This window comes from Ursus maritimus, unplaced genomic scaffold, assembly GCF_017311325.1.
Source record: "Ursus maritimus isolate PB19 unplaced genomic scaffold, ASM1731132v1 scaffold_12, whole genome shotgun sequence".
In the NCBI taxonomy this organism is placed as follows: domain Eukaryota; kingdom Metazoa; phylum Chordata; class Mammalia; order Carnivora; family Ursidae; genus Ursus; species Ursus maritimus.
The window spans coordinates 39,976,104-39,998,561 of NW_024423564.1; the positions used below are offsets into that span (position 1 = coordinate 39,976,104).

The 22,458-nt window shown below is 39.6% G+C and overlaps 1 pseudogene; it reads left to right on the plus strand.

Moving 5' to 3' along the window:
* Positions 1 to 1,335: 1,335 nt before the first annotated feature.
* Positions 1,336 to 22,458, plus strand: part of LOC103663119 — a 29,617-nt pseudogene continuing 8,494 nt past the window's right edge.

Here is a 22,458-nt window from a genome sequence, read left to right on the forward strand (position 1 = left end):
TACTAATTGTTAAGCTACTGATTTCTTTCTTGGCTCAGGTGTGTGTTTCTGAAATGTTTTGTCTCCCAGCTCTCTCCCAGAAATAAGGAATGGTCCTCTCCCCTTCAAAATCTCAGATCCTGCACCCTTTTCCTGCTTAGCATCATGATAACAGCATTTTCCACACTGTAATGTATTTGTGGGGCTCCCCTTCTACATCAAACCCATGTCTGTCCACCCATGTCTGTTTCCACTATACCGCTAAGCCATAATTCAGAGGTCATAAAAACTGGGCTTTACCATGTATACCTAATACTCTTGAAACAATGAAAAACATATCTTCAAAACAGAAGACACTAAGACTAAGAAAAGAGTAAGACTTGGTAAATAAGGGGGAAAATCCTTTGGTCAAAGGAATTTGATGACAGTTAAGATAGGCGTAGCAATGCAAAACACTCTAACTCTTGATGAATTAGATTAATGATGGTACAACATGTTAATGAATCATGGTAAGATTTAAAATAATTAGGAAAATCAGACTGGCCTTCATAAATAAGAACCCCTGATTCTTTTTAAAACCTACTACTATATGAACAAAAGAACACTACGTAAGAACTAAGTTAATTATAAAATTGTAATCGCTTTTCCCACCCTGCTTTTTCAAGCACACAAACTGTCTCATTAGTCGGGAGTATTAAATAACCCAGGCCAGAAGTGACCAGCACGCAAATAACCGTGCAACACAGAATGTTCTCCTACAATCAGATGACTGAGCAAGATTAATCAGAGAAAGCATTTTCACTTTCAGATAATCTTCAAATACTTACCTAAAGTATTTAACTATTTCCTTGATCAAGTGACAGATAGCAGTACAAAGTTTACATGAGAGGGGAAAAAATGATGTTTTAGAAAGACCCAGAGTTTTAATATATAAATCCGGGCTCCCTAATGTAGTCTCAAGTCACCTCGGATTTGCCTCCTCTCCCCAATATCACTTCCCCCACTATCTGACTGCCTTGATTTATTACCAGCATTTTTTTTAAAAAAGCCCACAAATCCACTTACTCAAGCATTCCAGTCGCACTGACCTTCCTTTGGTCCCTCAAATGTGCCGGCTCTTCTACTCCATCTGCCTCAGTTTCCCCAACAGATTCCTCACTAGGCTGCCTCCTCATTCTCCGGGTCGCAGCCTAAGAGTGTTACCTTCTTGGCAAGGCCTTTCCTGTACCACTGAACGTGAAGCCATCTCCTGCACTATCCTGTCTTGCCCTACCCATCTCCCTTCCAAGCACCGGCCACTCTTCAGAAAGATACGTTCCTGTGTGAGATTACTTAAGACTCTCCTACACTAACGCCATGAGGATAGGAACCTTGCTATGTTGTTCACCACTGTTTATCCAAGATCTGCATAGTGTCCAGCAGCAGCTTCTAGTAGGAACGAGAAAATATTTGCCAAGAAGCGGATATCCACGTGTCAAATTAAGGGGAATCATTTGGGATAGAGATTTCAATGTAGGAGTCATTGGCTTACTGATGGTATCTGGAGCCATGAGGCTTACATTACAGAATGTTCCTGAAATGTGTGTAAAATATTTGTCTTCATAAATTGCCTATTTTAAGGGCAGCTGGAGAACTTGGTATTTTCAAGGACGTTGTGAATCATTTTGTAAAGAAAATTACACTACATTTTATCTTTTCAGTAAATCTCTTGGTCCGTGTTGGAATTACTTCACGCCAAGTGCAGTTGTATCAGGTGAATAAAGTTATACCTAAACCCCCCAAAAATATTTGCTAAGTTAATCAAAATACATAATATCCCTATGTCTCCCATCAAGTGAGTCCTCTATGACAAAAACACTATCCCCAAATACACCTTTTCCATTACATAGTGACTGGCTCTAAACAAGTGATCCCTTCCAGTCCTGCACCAACTAAGGTGGTTTTATTTAAATCAAATATTTTCAGAAGTCTTACTTCATATTTCCACCCATATAAATTACCATTTGCTAAAACCTTAATAATTCTGATAATAACTGACTTGAATCCATATGTGACTTTTTAAAGCAGTACTTTACATATTCTGAAGCTATGGCTTGATGTGTTTTTAAGATTTTATCTGTTAGAGAGAGAGCGCGCGCGCGCACAAGTGGGGGGAGAGGCAGGCAGCCTGACATGGGACTCCATCCCAGGACCCTGGGATCATGACCTGAGCCGAAGGCAGACGCTTAACTAGCTGAGCCACCCAGGCACCCGACTGACATGTTTTTAAAATTATTTTTGCAGGATATCAGAAAACGTAATGCCCATACATGTTCGATTCATTCTTTTCCAAAGCCACCTTCTTCAAAGGAAACTATTTATTGTTTAGGTTGTACAACCATGTCTGCCATTTTAGAACCATCTGATTCTGTCACAAGAGGATTTCATTGAACTGCTACCCTTCATCCTCTCTAATCAATCCACCACCAACTCCTGAGGTTTTGCTTCCTAAATATCTCTTGAATCCATTCACTCTTCTCCGTCTCTACCATTTCCACCATGGCACCTCCTCTTCTGGCTGGGGAGTACTGCAGGTGCTCCCTGCTGGCCTACCTACCTCCACACTGGCCCCTCAATCCACTTCCCATAGCCAGGAGGTTCTCGCCAGGCTCTGCTCTTTCTGGCCCTACCGTACCATGCCAGTCTGCTTCTTACACCCACTCTCCCTACTGTCCAAGCACGGTGGCTTCAGACTCACCCAGACACTGCCTGCTCCCTCCCACATAGGCCCTTCACCTATGCTGTTCCCTCGACCAGTACATTCTTCTTCACCTCTTTGTCTAATTCCTCCTGTCCTCCAGATTTCAGTTCAAACTTCACTACCTCAGGGAAGGTTCCCTGGTCAACGAACTCGGTCAAATCCCTGTGATGCCTACCCGAGGAGGACCACGAACCTCTACTCCAGAGCCCTCTTTACAGTTGTACGAGTCAGTTCCTGTCTCTACCTTTAACAAGGCTGTAAGCCCATGAGACAGGGCTTGCATTTGTTTACTCTCCTTCCCCCAGCAATTAGCCCCTAGTTAAAATATTTTTGTGTGATCTATTACTCCCGTTTTAAAAAAAGGAAACAGAGGCTCAAAGAGGTTACATATTTTGTCCAGTGCTATACTGTTCCTAACTGATAAACCTAAAATTTCAAACCCAGGTTCACCTAAAAGGCAAAATGGCATGAACAATATGATTACATCTTGTTAGGAAAACAGACACAAGTGGTCCAGAAGTGGAAGATAATATGCAAATACAAGAAAAATTATGTTAAGGTGGTAAGACTGTAAGGCGCTTTTTGTTGTCAGCTGTTGGGTATTTGTGGGTTTTTTTTTTTTTTTTTACTTTTTTTGAAATAAAAAAAATATATATCATTCTAAGAGTTTAATGGCCTTTCAGAGCCACTTTCTTCCACCTGTGAGCCAAGCCATCCACTTAGCAACCACTCCTGCTACATATCAGGTGCTCCCCCACTCTGCTTAAGCCTAGCATGGACCACTGCTGGATCCCAGGCCTTCTAGACCCCTTTCAGTGGGTCTCAGAACAGAGATGACTGACTGTGGGGCAGGCCATATATCCTTTTATGGCCCTATCACTGGATTCTCCACTGTACTGATATTCGACTTTATTAACAGGTTAGCTATAGCCAAAGGAAATTATAATGTGGAAGACAAATGTTTTTAACCATATGGTAAATAAGACTGCCATTAAAATCTAAAGGTAAAGCATAAAAGTTAAAACTCTTCACAGTGCTGTCCCATTGGTCACATCCTAGTTTCTAATCTTGCTCCCTTGTCTTCAACAAACCTCCCAGACTGGGACTCTCCAACTCCTTTTGGATGACCTCACCCTCTCCCCATTAAGAACTGATCTTGTTCTCACCATCTTTTTAAGATCATACTCTAGCAGTTGTATTTATATGGGGTCCTCCCTGCTCTGTTCCCTCTTATCCTTCCACAAAATGCCCATTCCAGAATGTCCCATTCCACCAACTCCTGAAAAAGCATGACTCCTCCCAGGCTCCCCCCAAGACACAGAACGAGGAGTTTCAATAATCACAATGCCCCCACCCACCCAACCCCATTAAGAACAGTGATGTTGTGCAAATAGCTAAACAATAAGAGAAAATGCACCCCCCCCAAATCGGTCTTGTTCTAGGAGACATCCTCCAGTTCTCTGTCCACCCCAGCTCTGAGTAAACTGTAAGATAATCACTCAACAGAATATTTCCCTAAATCTGAGTTATTCAAACTAGAATATCATCACTGGGGACTACTTTACAGCCATTCAGGGTAGGTTTTGGCAGCTCATGCCTGGCTTTGGGGAGTCTTCCCACCACTGTGAGAGGCAGTTGTGCCTTCTCATATTTCCTGATCATCCCGTGGTTAATTACTGGCTCAAAAACATAAATATTTACCTCTCAATGACAAATACTAAGTGTCAGAGTAAATATACCCCAAATCTAGACAAAAGATGTCTATTGGTTTTCCCATGCATATAATCTGTTCCTCTCTGTGTCCACAATAAAGACAGCAACTTGAGTTATTGTAAAGAATTCTCCCTGTCATCCTCTTACTTTCATCCTATTCCCTGGGGCTTACAAATGAATAAGAAACAAAAGCCATTAAAAAGCCATCTACCTCTTGTTGGTACTCTTTAGCTTAACAAATCTCCAGATGAAACCATGAAATTAAAATGCTTTAATTTAATTTATGGATCAAGTTTTTGAGACAGGTACTCCAGCAATCTGTCAGTTTACATTTCAACTGAATATATAGAATCTTAGGTTGGCATCGATTAAGTTATCTTCCACTAGTAGTTTAAAGATGACATTCCACTTCCTTCTTTAATCTATTAATGCTGATTAGAAATCACTCTCAGTCTAATTGTCTTTAATACGTACTCTGTTTCTTCTCTCTGGAAGCCTTTAAGATTTTTCTCTGTCCTTGATGTACAGGTGCTCCACAATGCTTCCAGATAGAAATTTGTCTTTATTTATCTTGATCAAGACTGATAGTCTCCTTTAATCTGAAAATTCATTCTTTTTTCAATTCTAAAAATTATTAGCAACTTCTTTTCACATTTTGCCTCTTTCTCATTTTCTCTATTCTGTTCTTCTTGATCTTATTAGATATATATAGGAAATTTTCAGTCTAATTTCTCTCAGATTTCCTCTCTGTATGCTATATTGAGTGATTTTCTCAAATCTATCTTCCAAATTACTGTTATATTCAACTATGTCTAACCTACTATTTAACCTATTAAGTTTTCATTCCAATGTGTCATATTTCCAAAAGTTCTACTTAGTTCTTTTTCTAATCTCCCAGCTCATTTTTCATATTCTCTTGTTCTTCTATCAGCTTTGTTCCTTGTTTCTTCTGCTTAAAAATGTTAAATATATTAAGTATAAAGTCTATTTTAGATAATTCTATTAACTCCAATTCTTGTAGCATTAATTCTCTTATTAGTTGTATCTGCTGGCTCCCCTCATGGGTGATTCCTTTCCTTGTGGGATTTGCCATTTCTTTTATCTTCAACAGGGTTGTTTCTGTGGGAGTCCCATGTATGATTTCTGGTCATCTCTAGAAAACAATTTCCCATTTGTCTCTGCTGAAATTCAGTTTTTAAATCAGTGTATATGTTAATTTTTCAACTTGGCACCCACAAGAATGATAAATCAGGATGCTACTCCCAGCTTTCCTGGGCTGGTGAGCCCCATTTGTCTAGTCCCCATTCAATGGGTTGGGCACAGTTCTGGCTCCATGCAGTGGTCTCAGTTCCAGTTCCCTATCTTGTACAGTCCTGAGACCTCATCTCCTGACTCTGTATGAGTGTTAAAACTCCAGACCCTTGCCCAAAATGACTTAATCTGGATCTACCACCCCCATGTTCTTCAGCTTCACTATGTACCCCCTTGCCACTCTAGCTTTGCATTTCCTCTACATTTCTTGCCCTGAAGATTTCCATTTTTTTAAGACTAGCTCCATTTTTTAACTTAAATTATTTTAATTTATATTATATTTCCATTTTTCAGAGTGAAATGCTTTTTCCTCACCTTCAGCATACTGTATTAGCCAAAAAATTTTCCATAATCTCTGTTTATGTGGAAAGACAGTGTGAGGATTAACCATTCTCAAAAAATAAACGTTCCCTACAGTTGGAATTAAATTTTGTGGAGAAAGAAAGAGGAAGGACCTATCCCTGAGTGAGTAGGTCCCAAAGCTCAGGTTGAATACTTTATATCTCAAACCTATGTAACCCTGAACATAAATGAAATACTTTGTCCTTCATCACAGTCCAGCATAACCAGGGGCTGTCAACCTAGACCCTCCTAGTTGTCAAAGTAGTAAATATCCCAATGACTGCAACATATCCAGGACTATTAAAATTGCTTTCAAAATGCAGGAAAAAGGGGGGGCAGCACCTGGGAGGCTCAGTCAATTGAGCATCCAACTCTTGATCTCGGCTCAGGTCTTGATCTCATGGTCATGAGTTCAAGCCCCATGTTGGACTCCATGCTGGGTGTGGAGCCTACGGAAGGAAGGAAGGAAGGAAGGAAGGAAGGAAGGAAGGAAGGAAGGAAGGAAGGAAAAGAAAGGAAAAGAAAAGAAAAGAGAAGAGAAGAAGAAAGGAAAGGAAAGGAAAGGAAAGGAAAGGAAAGGAAAGGAAAGGAAAGGAAAGGAAAAAAATGCTGGGGATTTTTACTATCCTTTGTCATGAAGAATTTAGTCATAAAAACAGAAGCCACACTAGATTTTTGAGTAAGAAAAAGTATAATATAGGGTAATAGAGGTTTTTACTACTGTTGGAAAGCTGGGGATCAAAAATCAAGAATGTCAAGTCTGGACATCTCCAAGTGCAGGGAGTTCAGACACCTGCAGCAACAAAAGAGGCAAACTTCAGAAAGTTGCTGTTGCTGCTGAGAGTAATCACCAATAATCCCAGGACAATATTCAACCACCATGAGCAAAACTCACACCTGCCAACTGCTAATGACTGTATGCCTGCTACAAAATAATGGCTTCTTTCCTTCCACCTTCTAATTCTCAGTTGAGATGGGCTATAAGCACCTAAGGAAGCTACAGCAACCGATTGACCATGTTGAGACAAACAAAAGAGAGAAGAATAGTTTGGGATGGAGATGGTACAAAATGTGTAAGAGAAGGGGCTGCAATACTAACTATAGCAATAGTGACACTAGCCTTCACACTAGAAAACATCATATGGAAACTCAATGCATGAAACAAAAAGCGCAAGTCAACTGTTTTTTCGCAGATCTTTTCATGTGCATATAATGTGGTATCAAGGAACTACGATACAGACAAACCTAGAAAAGAAAGATGAAAAAGGAAAATACTTTGACAACAACAATGATAACTAACATCTACTGGAGACTCATTCTGTACCAGACTGCGTGCTTAGTGCTTTACAAATAATAGGAGTTAATTTGGGTCAAGAGTATGAATGCTAAGAAAACATTTAAATGGATAACATTACTCAATGCCCAGTTTTTTTTTTCACATAACAAAAATTAACCATAATTTATTGACAGTGACCAATACCTAGGCTATATTCAAATTCCTCTGAAAATCTAAAAATGTATTTTTTTATTATTAAAAACCAGGATTTGAAAAGATTCTATTCATTTCATTAGGCAGTTATGTCCCTTAAGTCTTTTCAGTCTTTCTTTCTTTGTTTCTCCCCATGCCATTGACTTTTTGAGGAAATGAGATCAGTTTGTAAAATATCCCACTCTCTGGATTTGAATAATGGATTCCACAGAGTCATTTTTTTCCCTGTTTCTTTCTTTTTTAATTTAAATTCAAGTTAGTTAACATACAGTATAGTATAGGTTTCAGGAGAATTTAATGATTCATCACTTACATATAATACCCATTGCTCATCACAAGTGCCCTCCTTAATACCCATCACCCATTTACCCCAAGCCCCCTCAGTATCCCTCAGTTTGTTCTCTATAGTTAAGAATCTCTCATGGTGGGGCGCCTGGGTGGCACAGCAGTTAAGCGTCTGCCTTCAGCTCAGGGCGTGATCCCGGCGTTCTGGGATCGAGCCCCACATCAGGCTCCTCTGCTGGGAGCCTGCTTCTTCCTCTCCCACTCCCCTTGCTTGTGTTCCCTCTCTCGCTGGCTGTCTCTAGCTCTGTCAAATAAATAAATAAAATCTCTAAAAAAAAAAAAAAAAGAATCTCTCATGGTTTGCCTCCCTGTTTTTCTTTAAGATCTTATTTATCTATTTATTTTGAGAGAGACAGAGACAGAGAGAGAGAAGTGCACACGTGTGCATGCAGACGGAGGAGCAGAGGTGGAGGGAGAGGAAGGGGGAAAGAATCCCAAGCAGGTTCCATGTTGAGCATGGAGCCAGACTCAGGGCTTGACCTCTGACCCTGAGATTATGATCTGAGCTTAAACCAAGAGTTGGAGGCTTAACTGACTGAGCCACGAAGGCGCCCCTGCCTCCCTCTCTGTTTTTATCTCATTTTATTTTTCCTTCCCTTCCACTAGGTTCATCTGTTTTGTTTCTTAAATTCCACATATGTGTGAAATCATATGATATTTGTCTTTCTCTGACTTATTTTGCTTAGCATAATATACTGTAGTTCCATCCATATTGTCGCATATGGCAAGATTTCATTCTTTTTGATGGCTGAGTAACATCCCATTGTATATATAAACACATCGTTATCCATTCATCAATCGATGAACATTTGGGCTCTTTCCATAATTTGGCTATTATTGATAGTGCTGCCATAAAAATTGGGGTGCAGGTGCCCCTTTGAATCAGCATTTTTGTATCCTTTGGATAAATACCTTAGTAGTGCAATTGCTAGGTCATAGGGCAGTTCTATTTTTAACTTTTTGAGAAACCTCCATACTGTTTTCCAGAGTGGCTGCACCAATTTGCATTCCCACCAACAGTGCAAGAGGGTTCCCCTTTCTCCACATTCTTGCCAACATCTGTTGTTTCCTGAGTTGTTAATCTTAGCCATTCTGACAGGTGTGAGGTGATATCTCATTGTAGTTTGTGGTTTTGATTTGTATTTCCCTGATGATGAGTGATGTTGAACATTTTTTGATGTGTCTGTTAGCCATTTGTGTGTCTTCTTTGAAGAAATGTCTGTTCATGTCTTCTGCCCATTTCTTAACTGTATTATTTATTTTTTGGGTGTTGATTTTGATGAGTTCTTTAAAGATTCTGGATACTAGCCCTTTATCTGATACTCCAGTTCCAAATATCTTCTCCCATTCCGTCAGTTACCTTTTAGTTTTGTTGACTGTTACCTTCATTATGCAGCTTTTTATCTTGATGAGGTCCCCATAGTTCATTTTTGCTTTTGTTTCCCTTGCCTCCAGAGACGTGTTAGTAAGAAGTTGCTGCAGCCAAGGTCAAAGAGGTTGCTGCCTGTGTTCTCCTCTAGGATTCTGATGGTTTCCTGTCTTACGTTTATGTCTTTCATCCATTTTGAATTTATTTTCGTGTATGGCACAAAAACGTGGTCCAATTCATTCTTCTGCATGTCGCTGTCCAATTTTCCCAACACCATTTGTTGAAGAGAATGTCTTTTTCCATTGGCTATCTTTCCCTGCTTTGTCAAAGATTAGTTGACCACAGAGTTGAGGGCCCATTTCTGGATTCTCTGTTCTGTTCTATTGATCTTTGTTTCTGTTTTTGTGCCAGTACCATACTGTCTTGATGATTACAGCTTTGCAATACTGCTTGAAGTCTGGGATTGTGATGCCTCCTGGTTTGCTTTTCTTTTTCAACATCACTTAGGCTATTTAGGATCTTTTCTGGTTCCATACAAATTTTAGGATTGCTTATTCTAGTTCTGTGAAAAATGCTGGTGTTATTTTGAATGTAATGCCCACAGTTCTTACTTGTCAAAGCATTATTTTAATTCTCTTTTAGGCTGTGCCTGAGGGGTTTAGAATCAGAAGCTATTCATGTCTACTAAGAACAAATTTAGGCCATGGTTTATCCCACACATTGTTGTCACAATTTGTTAGGTGGAGATGGAAACCCACAAGCCTATCACTTAGAAACTACGAAAGAAAGAAAGAAAGAAAGAAAGAAAGAAAGAAAGAAAGAAAGAAAGAAAGAAAGAAAGAAAGAAAGAAAGAAAGAGAAAGAAAGACAGACATTCATTTCTGGAGGGAAAAAAAAGAAAGAAACTACAAATCAGCAGAGAATAGCACTCTACAAGGACAGGAGGATCACAACAATTTGACAGTTCTGCAAAGACACAGTCCAGCACACTTTGGATAAGTGCTTCAGAGCTAAAGTCTTCTTAAAAATCTCCCTCTAAATGCCCTAACCCTTAGTTTCTTTTAGGTGGTGGAGCAGTCCCAAAATAACCATCTTCCAAGGTGAAATTTATAGTATAAACAGTCATGAAAAACAAGAATGGCATATAATTATAAGAATAGCTGAGGACAACAAGAAGGACTTTGTTGAGCTTTGTTCATGGCAGGAGAAACAGTAATGGGACCTCTTGGGGACAGAGAGTATACGTTCATTCATTCCATAGATATGAGAATAGATATTAAGTAACAGGCATTACAATAGATGATGAAAATGCAGTGATAATGAGACACTGTCTCTGTTCACAAGGGGCTTACACTCTAGTATGGTAGGAAGGCATAAGATGTGACAAAGGTAAATTGAATTATTTGTCTACTGTTTTCTTTCTATAAAATAAAAATGGGCTTTGTTCTGCATAGGGCCTGTCATGTCTAATAGCTCTTCTGAGATAAATTCTCCAGCATGACATTGCAGATGGTGCAATCACAGTTAGTCTTGTTTTGCATCACAGAACCTGTTCAACAATGTCCGGTAGTTCAGTCAGGGCATTTAACACCAAAGTAGCTCATCTGTAAACTATCTGCAAAAACCGAAGCTAAAAAGATGCATACAGAAAGACAAGAGGAAGGATTAGTAAATCATAGCTTCAAGGAAACTGAAACAAATAAGCCAAAGCAATGAGTAAATATACATCTAGCACAGAAAGAAAGGAAGCCAGATCAGTAAGAGAAGAAGATCCAGGAAGATACAACTAAAAACTTTAACTTCTGGTCAAGATGAAGTAACAGGACCAGATTTACCCTCCCATCTGAAACAACCAAAACCCAGACAAATAATATTAAACAATGGTTTTCAAGATACTGGACATCAGGCAATGAGGGATACTGACCCCTAAAAGATGGGAAACAAGGTGAGCCCAACAACTGCTCCAGCTTCATGCCTCAAGAGCATTTCTAGAAACTCAGGGATGGGAAACCCAAGTGAAGCCTGGAGGACTCCATGAGGTGATGAGACAGAGCTGGGAGCAGAGGCAGGCCAAGTCAGCAAGACCTCACAAAAGATAGTACCAGAGAAAGAGAGCTAAACAGACTGATAATTCTGGACATCTAAAGAGAGTTCTCCTCAAATATTTAGCTGAGTACTGATCAGAGCATGTGTGTGAGGAAACTACTTAACCTGAAAAAAGACACACTAGAAAAGAGGTAATTGTTAGGGTACTCCAAAGAAACAGAACCAATAGGACATGAATATATAAAGTGAGAGATTTATTTTAAGGAATTGACTCATGCAGCTGTAGAAGCTTGGTAAATCTAAAATCTTCAGGGTAGGCCAGCAAGCTGGAGAACTAGGGAAGAGTTGCAGTTTGAGTCCCAAGGAAATCTTCTGGCAGAATCCTTGTTCCAGAAGTCAGTCTTTGTTTTATCAAGGCCTTCAACTGACTAGGTGAGGCTCATCCACATTATGGAGGATAATTTGCTTTACTGAAAGTCTACTAATTGAAATGTTAATCTCATTTAAAATCCAACTTCACGGAAACATTCATAATAATCTTTGACCAAACATCTGAGCACCAAGGCCCAGCCAAGTTGACACATAAAATTAGTCATCACAGTAACAATACCTGGTGCTTGCACCTGTCCAGGAATAGTGCCTCTTTCCACCAGCCACACTTAAAAGCAAAAAAAAAAAAAAAAAAAACACTTCATAATTCATAGGGCATCAGGTAGAGCACTCAGAAGGGTCTTGCCTCAGTAGTGGGAAAAGTGTAGCCCTAGACTGAACTCTGCTCTCTTCCTATCTAACAAAAATTAAAAGCAAGACCCACAAGGATCAAAGTATTTCCAAGAAACATAACTGCAGAACAAACAGAAAAACAGAACAAAGTTCAAGAATATTTACAGGAGGGGCGCCTGGGTGGCTCAGTCGGTTAAGTGTCTGCCTTTGGCTCAGGTCATGATCCCAGGGTCCTGGGATTGAGCCCCGCATCGGGCTCCCTGCTCAGCAGGGAGTCTGCTTCTCCCTCTCCCTCTGTCTGCCACTCCCCCTCCTTATGCTCTCTCTCTCTGTCAAATAAATAAATAAAATCTCTTAAAAAAAAAAAAAAGAATATTTACAGGAATCAAAAATATCTCACATCCAAGAAGTTAAAACTCAATGTTTGGGGGGGGCGCCTGGGTGGCTCAGTTGTTAAGTATCTGCCTTCGGCTCAGGGCGTGATCCCGGTGTTCTGGGATCGAGCCCCGCATCAGGCTCCTCCTCTGGGAGCCTGCTTCTTCCTCTCCCACTCCCCCTGCTTGTGTTCCCTCTCTTGCTGGCTGTCTCTCCTTGTCAAAAAAATAAATAAAAACTTAAAAAAAAAAAACTCAATGTTTGGCATCCAATCAATAATTACCTGGTATGCAAAATAAAGTAAGAAAATATAGCCATGAGGGGCGCTTGGGTGGCACAGCGGTTAAGCGTCTGCCTGCGGCTCAGGGCGTGATCCCGGCGTTATGGGATCGAGCCCCACATCAGGCTCTTCCACTATGAGCCTGCTTCTTCCTCTCCCACTCCCCCTGCTTGTGTTCCCTCTCTCGCTGGCTGTCTCTATCTCTGTCAAATAAATAAATAAAATCTTTAAAAAAAAAAAAAAAGAAAATATAGCCATGAAAAGGAGAAAAAATAATCAAAACTGATATAGAATTGACACATATAATAAAATTAGTAGACAAATACATTTTAAAAGTTCTTATAACTATATACCATATGTTGAAAACTTAAAGATATGGAAGATATATTTTTTTGAAGATGCAAATTAAACTCTAGAGATGAAAACTACAATGTCTGAGAAGAAAAATACACTGGATGAGATTAATAGCAGATTATACATTCCAAAAGAAAAAAATAAGTAAACTTGAAGATTAAATTAAAAACATAAGACCCAATTATATGCTGCCTACTAGAAACTCACTTTGAACATAAAGACATAGATAAGTTAAAAGTAAAAGGATGAGACAAAATACACAATGTTAACACTAATCAGAAGAAAGTATCACTGGCTGTATTAACATCAAATGAAGTAGAATTCAGAACAAAAAATACTACCAGGGACAAAGAGTGTCATTTCATAATGATAAATGGTTCAGTCTCTCAAAGGATATAACAATCATAAAAGCTTGGGCACCTAACAAGGTAACACAATTCATGAAACAAAACCAATAGACCTGCAAGGAGAAATAAACAAATCCACAAATATAGTCAAAGATTCCAATATCCCTCTCTCAATAATTGATAAAGAAAGTAGACAGAAAAATCAATAACATTATGGAAGACTTAACATTATCGTTGTGGTTGAATTGTATCCACCAAAAAGATATGTTCAGGCCATAACCCATGGTACCTGTGAATGTGATCTTATTTGGAAATAAGGTCTTTACAGATGTAAACAAGTTAAGATAAGGTTGGACTGGATTTGGGGGGTGGGGACTGATGGATCTTAATCCAATGATTGGTGTCCTTGTAAGAGCAGGGAAATTTGGACACAAACAGGGAGAACACCATGTGATAATGACAGCAGAGACTGCAGTGATTCAACTTCGAAGCAAGAAACACCGAGCACTGCCAACAGCCACCAGAAGCTAAAAAGAGGCAAGGAAAGATCCTCCCCCAGGAGTCTTCAAAGGGAACACAGCCCTGCTAACATCATTTCTGACTTCTAGCCCCCAGAACTCTAAAGGAATACAATTCTGTTGGTTTAAGCCACTTACTTTGTGGCAGTTTGTTAAAGGTAGCCCTAAGAAACTAAAACAACTGTCAGCCAATGTGTCCTAATTGACATTTATAGAACACCCCACCCAATAGCAGAAAATACTTCAAGTGCAAGGTTTTGAGATATGGTCCGTATTCTGGGTCTTAAAACAAGCCACAGTAAATGTAAAAGTATTCAAGTCATACAAAGTACGTTCTCTGATCACAAAGGAAATAAATTATAAATTAATAAAAGATAACTGGAAAACCCCCAAATATTTGAAAACTAAGTAACATTCTTCAAGTAACTCACAGATCAAAAAGAAAACTGAGAGAAAATCTTTGCAAATCACATGTCTGATAAAGGTCTTGTAACTAGGATATATAAAGAATTCTTGAAACTTAATAATAAGGAAATAATCTAAGAAAATATGGACAAAAGATTTTAATAAGCACTTCACCAAAGAAGATATATTAATGGCAAATAAGGACATGGTATGTTCAACATCATTAGTCATTAAAGAAATGCAAATTAAATGACAATGAAATGCCACTATGCTAGAACAACGAAAAATCAAAAGACTGACCACAGCAAGAGATGGAGAGAATGTAAAGTAACTGGAACTCTTATATACTGCTGGTGAGAATGTGAAATTATACAACTCTGGCAACAGTTTGGCAATTTCCTGAAAAGTTAAATGTATACCTACCACATGATCCAGCCATTCCATTCCTACCTATTTATCCAAGAGAAATAAAAGCCTGTGTTCATATATACAAAGTGTTCATAAAACCGTTATTAGTCATGGCCAAAATCTGAAACCCACATGTACATCAACAGGTGAATAAACAAAATGTAAAACAACCATGCAGTGGAATGCCACTCAGCAATAAAAAAGAATGAACTACTGATACACAAAATAATATGGATGAATCTCCAAAACAAGTATCCTGAGTGATAGTAGTCAGTCATAAAAAAAAGGGCATACTATGATTCCATTTATATAAAAGTCTACGAAACACAAACGAATCTACAGTGACAGAGAACACATGGGGACAAGGGTAGGGGGAGGCAGAGAAGAAGTCATACTTCAATAAAGCTGTTAAAAAAACAAACAAACAAAAAGACACACCAAGAAAAACAGAGCAAGTCAGGAAGTCACAGTCTCAATTTACAGAGTCAAAAATTGATGTGATGGTTAATAGAAGACCCTAGAAATGCTGCTGCTTAGGACCTGCCCACAGACAAAAGCTTCCACGAAATCCACTTCCCTGTTCTTATGATCTCCTTTTCTTCCTCTGCTACATGTAAGCTTCTCCATAATCTGGAGTTAACCTGACTGACTCTGTTTCTTAAAACCGAGGAACCAAACTAAAAAGCTCTTTAATGCAGAACTAGAAAGTAAAGGCAGGTGGGCAGATTATAAGAAGTACGATTTAACTGGTTGATTTAAAGGAATTCAAGTTTTTAAACTAAATGAATTCCTGTCTCAGAAGCCAAGAACTTATAAATAGGAATGAAGAAAGTACTACTGTGTGGTAGTCAATAAATGTTGAAATATTGTAACTCTGAAAAATCAGTGTGAACTAGAAAAGGATCAAAAGATAAAAGATAGGAAACTGAGATATTAATTTCCCAAATTTGAAAAGAATAGTTCTACAACTTTCAAATCATGAGTCTGACATCAATTTCAGGAAGAATTCTGGAAGATACAAAGTAAAGCAGCATTGTGAATGCATTCAAAAGAGGCGTCACTAAAAGCCAACTTAGCAAGTCATAAATCGTTTACTTAACGACAGAATTTACATTCTGGAAGATTGGCAATGTGTCTTTCTCTTCCTGTAAGTGTTGTTTTTTCTCCAGAATTCTATCCTTACCACTGAGAGGAGTTGCTAATTTGGTAAGATGTAAGCATGGAGCTTCTAAGAAGAAATATGTGGAGACTCTTCCAGGTAGGGAAGAAAACACAAAGAAAAAAAGAGCTAACAATGAATACAGAGCTCAAATGATAGATGAACACCTGGATCTCCAGCTCTACCTAGAGGAAGACCTACCTCTGACCTTTTAGTTGTTAATCAATATCTCCCCTCCCCTTAATTACTTACCTAATATGTTTGTTTATGTATTTATTCATTTTCGTAAGTTATCTTTTTGCACTTCATTTTATCAGACTTGATTAGGAGCACTATGAATTCATTTTGGCCACGGACTTTTTCAAGATTTTATTTATTTATTTGATAGAGAGAGAGAGCAAGTGAGCATAAGCAGGGGGAGCTAGAGAAGCGGACTCCCTGCTGAGCAGAGACCGCCCCCCCCCCCATGTGGGGCTCAATCCCAGGACACTGGGATCATGATCTGAGCCAAAGGCAGATGCGTAACGGACGGAGCCACCCAGGTGCCCCTGGCCATTGACTTTTTTTTTTTTTTTTTTAAGATTTTATTTATTTACTAAACAGAGAGAGACACAGCAAAAGCGGGAACACCAGCAGGGGGACCAGGAGAGGGAAAAGCAGGCTTCCCACTGAGCAGGGATCCCCATGCAGGGCTTGATCCCTGGACCCTGGGATCATGACCTGAGCCAAAGGCAGACACTAAATGACTGAGCCACCCAGGTGCCCCAGCCACTGACTTTTACTACATTGTAGGGGCACCTGGATGCCTCACTCAGTTAAGCATCTGCCTTTGGCTCAGGTCATGATCCCAGGGTCCTGGGATCAAGTCCCACATCCGGCTCATGACCTGAGCCAAAGGCAGACACTAAACGACTGAGCCACCCAGGTGCCCCAGCCACTGGCTTTTACTACATTGTAGGGGCACCTGGATGCCTCACTCAGTTAAGCATCTGCCTTTGGCTCAGGTCATGATCCCAGGGTCCTGGGATCAAGTCCCACATCCGGCTCTCTGCTCAGCAGGGAGTCTGCTTCTCCCTCTGCCTGCCACTCCCCCTGCTTGTATTAGTTCTCTCCCTCTCCCTCTCTCTCTCTCTCTGTCTCTCTCTGTCTCTCTGATAAATAAAAGAGACTATGGACTCTGGGAAACAAACTGAGGGTTTCAGAGGGGAGGGGAAGGGGTTGGAGGATTGGGATAGGCCAGTGATGGGTATTAAGGAGGGCACATATTGCATGGAGCACTGGGTGTTATACGCAAACGATGAATCATGGAACACTACATCAAAAACTAATGATGTACTGTATGGTGAATAACATAACATAATAAAAAAAATTTTTTTAATGAATAAAAATCTTTAAAAAAATTTTCTTCTTTTCCCTCTGCCCCTCCCCCTTGCTCGCTCTCTCAAAAAATAATAATAACAAAATAAAGTAAAACTACATTGTAAAGTTGCATTTCATCAGAAACAGGGTGGCCAGGATGGTGAAGATCCGCAAAACTAAGCTAGATAAGAAACTGAGGATGTTTACCCTGTGGAAAAGAAAACACAATTGCTGTCTTCAAATAGTTGAGAGGATCTCAGGTATAAAAGTGAATAGATTTGTTCTGGAATGCCAAAGAGTAAAATTTAAAAGAAGGCAGATTTTAGCTCACTTGTGCTGATTTTTTGCTTGATTCATTTTCTACTCATCTGTGAAGAGCCCTGAAGAGGATATACATTAGTCCAATCCTTTTCAACAGTGAGATTCTCTGATATGAATGCACTTTTATTATATATCCCTCTGATTACTTCTAAAGGTAAGACTAGCCCTAGGCAAAATTCAGATATTTCCTAAGTGTTTCCTTGGTGCCAGGAACCATGGGTCTGTACACATTATTTCCTATATCACTCCATCCCTAGTAATATGGCATCTCTGCAAGACTAAAACCATTTCAATGCTACCACTCCTTCATACAACCCATAAAAATACACTACTTTTCTTCTTGTTAAAAATAAAACAAGTTCAGGAAATAAAATGTAGCTCCTGTTTAATCTGCATACCAAATTTGGAGAAAGACTCAAATACTCTTCAATTAGTCCATAATCCAATTTTCCCCAATGTGCAGCTGGGCATTTTTGAATCCACATCAGATATTGTTAACTGCCCATTCAATAGCTATTCTCCCTTCTTTCTTGCTAGGAAAACCCTGGTGTGATTAGATCAGCAATGTCCTCAGCCTCAGTGGGTGAATCATACATTCATTCCATAAATATTTATTGAGTACATACCTCCTATGTGCCAAGAACTCAAGACTCTAAGGATGTGAGTGAAAAAGCAATATCCTGTCCTTTTAAGTAGCTATTCTAGTAGATAAAGATCAGAAACGATAAATATAATACCTAAGTAAATTACATGGTTTATTAGAAGATCAATGGCATTATGAGGAAAAAGTAGAGCTCAGTAAAGGGAATGGAAGTGCACAGGTAGAGGTGAGAGGCAGGTTTCAGTATTAAATAGGGTGATCAGGGCAGGCCCCATTGAGAAGGCGAGATTTGAGTAAAGACTTGAAAGAGGTGCAGGAGTGAGCCATGCTGATGTCAAAGGGAAAAGCATTCTGGACACAGGGCTCACTAGAGCAAAGGCCCTAAGGTAGGGGTACACCTGGCATGTCAGAGGTAGAGCAAGAAGGCCAGTCTGGCTGGATGGAGTGCAGAGTAAGCAGTTGATGACAAGGTCAGAGATGTCACAAGAGTCCAGATGAGGCAAGACCCTGTAGGCATCGTGAAGTTTTTGGTTTTTACTCTTAATGAAATGGGGACACTTCAGTGGCTTTTGAACAGAAGAGTGACACTCCTGAATCTAAAGCCCAAGCTGATGACTCCTTCCACTTCGCATTTATCCAGCTGTTCCCCTAGACCCACCATCCAAAAGATCAAAGAAGTCATTTAGGTTCACCAATCTGCAATAAAACACCAACCAGGAACACTGTTCCGTTTAAATGTGTAAGTGTGGTAGAGTGGGTTTTCTTCCTCCCTGCTTCCCATTTATACACATTAATACATTTAATCATCACAACAACCCTGCAGATTAGGTATTATTATAATTCCTGTTTTATAGATGAGGAAACTGAGACAGAGAATTTAAGTCGGACAACTATTGACCGTAGAGCCAGAACTGAAATCCTGGCTGACTGGTTCCAGAGACTGGGCGCTGAATCATTACACTAAGTGACTTACACTTGGATAGATACCTGCCAAGAAGATCCAGAGGCACTTTTCTGACCCAACTTCTCTCCATTCCAAATAACAATCACCCAGACCAGAGATGGAGCAGACGAACGCAAGTCCCTGGACAAGCACTGTCCCATGCAGGAAGGCAGTGCAAGAGGGGGCAGGATTCCAGAAGAAAGAGGGTCCAAAAGAAGGAGAGGAAAATTTTCCCTAATTATCATCATAGACGTCCTACATGGCATCACCCTGAGTGTCTAGAACAAAGAACTTACTCCCTCGGACTCAAAGTATAGTTTTTTACCTTTTCATTAACAATTTTATATGATTAAGTGGCATATAATATTGTTAATAATAGTTGGGAAGACATCCCTCCTACAAAAAGGCAGAGTCCTGGAGTTACATAAGGAACATGGTCGTGCAAGAAACTCAGTAGATTGGGACATTTTTCCTGAAGACCCCCTGATGCCAGGCTTCTCATAACAATTAGTAACAGGGAGCGTTTTAAGTTGCAATGTAAATGTCTCACATAGTTATTTTACCTTCAAACGGATATTTTTCCCAAGAGGAAAAAAATAAACCTGAATCAAAAGAGTTTTTTTCTTCTTTTCCTGCCAAGGTCATTCCCTCAAATGAAAAGGAAAACTTTGTCCAGCCAAGAGGACAAAAATTAACTTTAAAAAAAAAAAAGGAGGTCACCTGAAAAGCCCTACTCCTTGGGTAAATTAGGTCAGATATCTTGATTCTGTGCCTAACACACAGAATATAGTCTCTTAAAAGATTTAATAACTCTTTCACATCAGGCTCAGTAATATTGCCCTCATAGCCAATAAGCCCTTCAGAGAAAGTCAATAACTCTAAGGTTTTCTTGCAAAAATAACTCTGCTCTTTACTGATTCCAAATACTCACGTCTCCCACCTCAGTGGTTCTCAAACTGCTAGACTCACCCCTTTCTATAGCAAATATTTTTCAGTGTCCTTATACAGTCCTAAAATGAAATCCATATAAAATTATAACCTACTTATACATACAACTTTTTAAACAAAACAAAAAAAAATGCCCTGACTATAACACAAAGAAAAAAATAGAATTTATAATAAAATAATGTATATGCCAATATGCTCACATACAGCCATACCAGAAAAATAATGAAGCAGTCAATGCATCTACATGGGGAATCTAAGGGAAGCTGACATCTACTAACAAATTGATTAAGGTGTGCTGTATTGATGATGCAAATGCCAAAAGCAGCATAGCCATTGGGCAATGGGGTTTTCCAAAATGGGCAACGACTCTTGGTAAAGTTTGAAACAAATCAAGTATACTCTTCCTTCCATTTATAGTTGTTTTATTTATAGAAAATTCAGCCTATTTTTAAACCATGCAAAAGATATAAGTTTATGTAAAATGTTATTAGGTTCTAGACTTATAATTATAAACAAGTTTTCACCTACCCAAGCACAGGTGAGGCAAACAAAAGATACGTAAAACATCAAACAAATCTTCCTTGTGTAGGACTGTCCTACAAATTGCAACTTTCTAATATCCCTAACCTTTTCCCATCATCATCCCCTCAGACAACCAAAATACCCCTCAATTTTCCAAAATGCTCTCTAGGGGACAGTAACATTCCTATTGGTGATAAGGCATACTCTTCATACAGTTACAAAAATAAGTACATTTTGAAAGAAAGCCCACTTTAAAGTTCAATTTCTCAGATTTAGCTTTGACATCAGAAGAGTGGAAACATGCCCAACTTTTGGAGTCATACCCGGGTTTAAACCTCAATTTCACTACTAACTACCTGGGTGACCTTGAGCAATCCCTTAACCTCTCTAAATAGCAACTTTTATCCTATAAAAAGGAGAAAATGATGTCTTTACAGAAGGGCCACAAATATAACTTAACCCAACTCAGTAAAACCTCGATTGTCCATAAACTAATCTGGCATGTCTCCCAGGTTCCCATTCACTGGTTAATGGGGAAAGAATTAACTCTATGTCCAATGCAGTTTAAATTTAATCCGATCTGATAATTTCAACAATCCCTTTGGGCAGTGTTGAGAATCTCTAGGGGAAAAATATGTTGAGGCTTTCAGCAGGGCCAATTTCATAGGTCTGAGATATGTGCAGTTGCACATGGTCCTGCTCTTAGAAGGACCCCACACCTGGGTTAATGCTCTGCTGTTGCAGTATTAAATTCTTAATTTTTGAACAAGGGGCTTGTATTTTTATTTTGCACTAGGCCCAGAAAATTATGTAGTCAATGCTGGCCCTTGACAGCTGCCTCCTTCCCCTGCCTCTCTCCCTAAGATGACATCTGGATATCTGAGAAGGGATATGATGGGTCTTCACGACCCCAAGAGAAGAGTCTCCGAGCCTCCTGGGGGTCATTGGCATGCATCAGGAAGTTACTACTGATCTCAGGACAACAACCCTTATTCATTGGGGGCATCTTGCTTGGTCAGAACCAAGTAACGCCTCTGCATGACTCAGCCTCACCCCTACTATGTTGGCTACAGACTGTGGAGTGACTACTCTGTCCCTCATCCAGGCTACTCCCTTGTCAGGGCAGGGTGGACAGATGGTACCTTGGAAGCCCTACTGGCTCTTGTCGCATCATCTACAAAACATGGGAATTGGAAGCAGCACAGGAAAACAAAGCCATAGGATCTCCTTCTGTCTGTGGTGCATAGCCAAGTTGTTGTGGTCATACCCCCAAGTTGGTACAGGTGAACAGGACAAAAGTGAGCTTTCCACGGCCCCCAACTTGGCAATATCTCTCCTCTTTGTTCTTACTATTATTCTCATTTTTGTAACACAGCTTCTTTCCAAGCCATAGGGGAAAATTACAAGACACAAATCACTACCTTCTCTTTGTATTTCTTTCCACAATCTCCTTGGTCAAAAAAGGTATGTGTATGAGGGAGGGAGGGAGGTCTTTACTTTCCTAACATCATATCCTCCTACTTCTTGATGCTAATCTTGTGAAGCCTTAAGTGTGTATAACGGTGTCTTCTCTATACAGTTATGGCCCTCTATGATCTGGACTTTCTGGGCTCAGCTAGTGATGTGCTACACAGGAAATAAAATAATTAAGCAAACCCCTTATCTGCACAAGCCCCCCTATCTGGCTAAGAGGTCAAGAGTTCACTTTCTCTTTCTCTACTAAAGTAAACCTCATGGCTCTCCCATAGAACCTTTTCAATAAAACATGATGTAAGAAGGAAATTCAAATGCATCCATTTAACATTTGCAAAAACATTAAACCAAGAACATTTGTTTTGCAGGTCAGTTTCAAGTTTTGGTT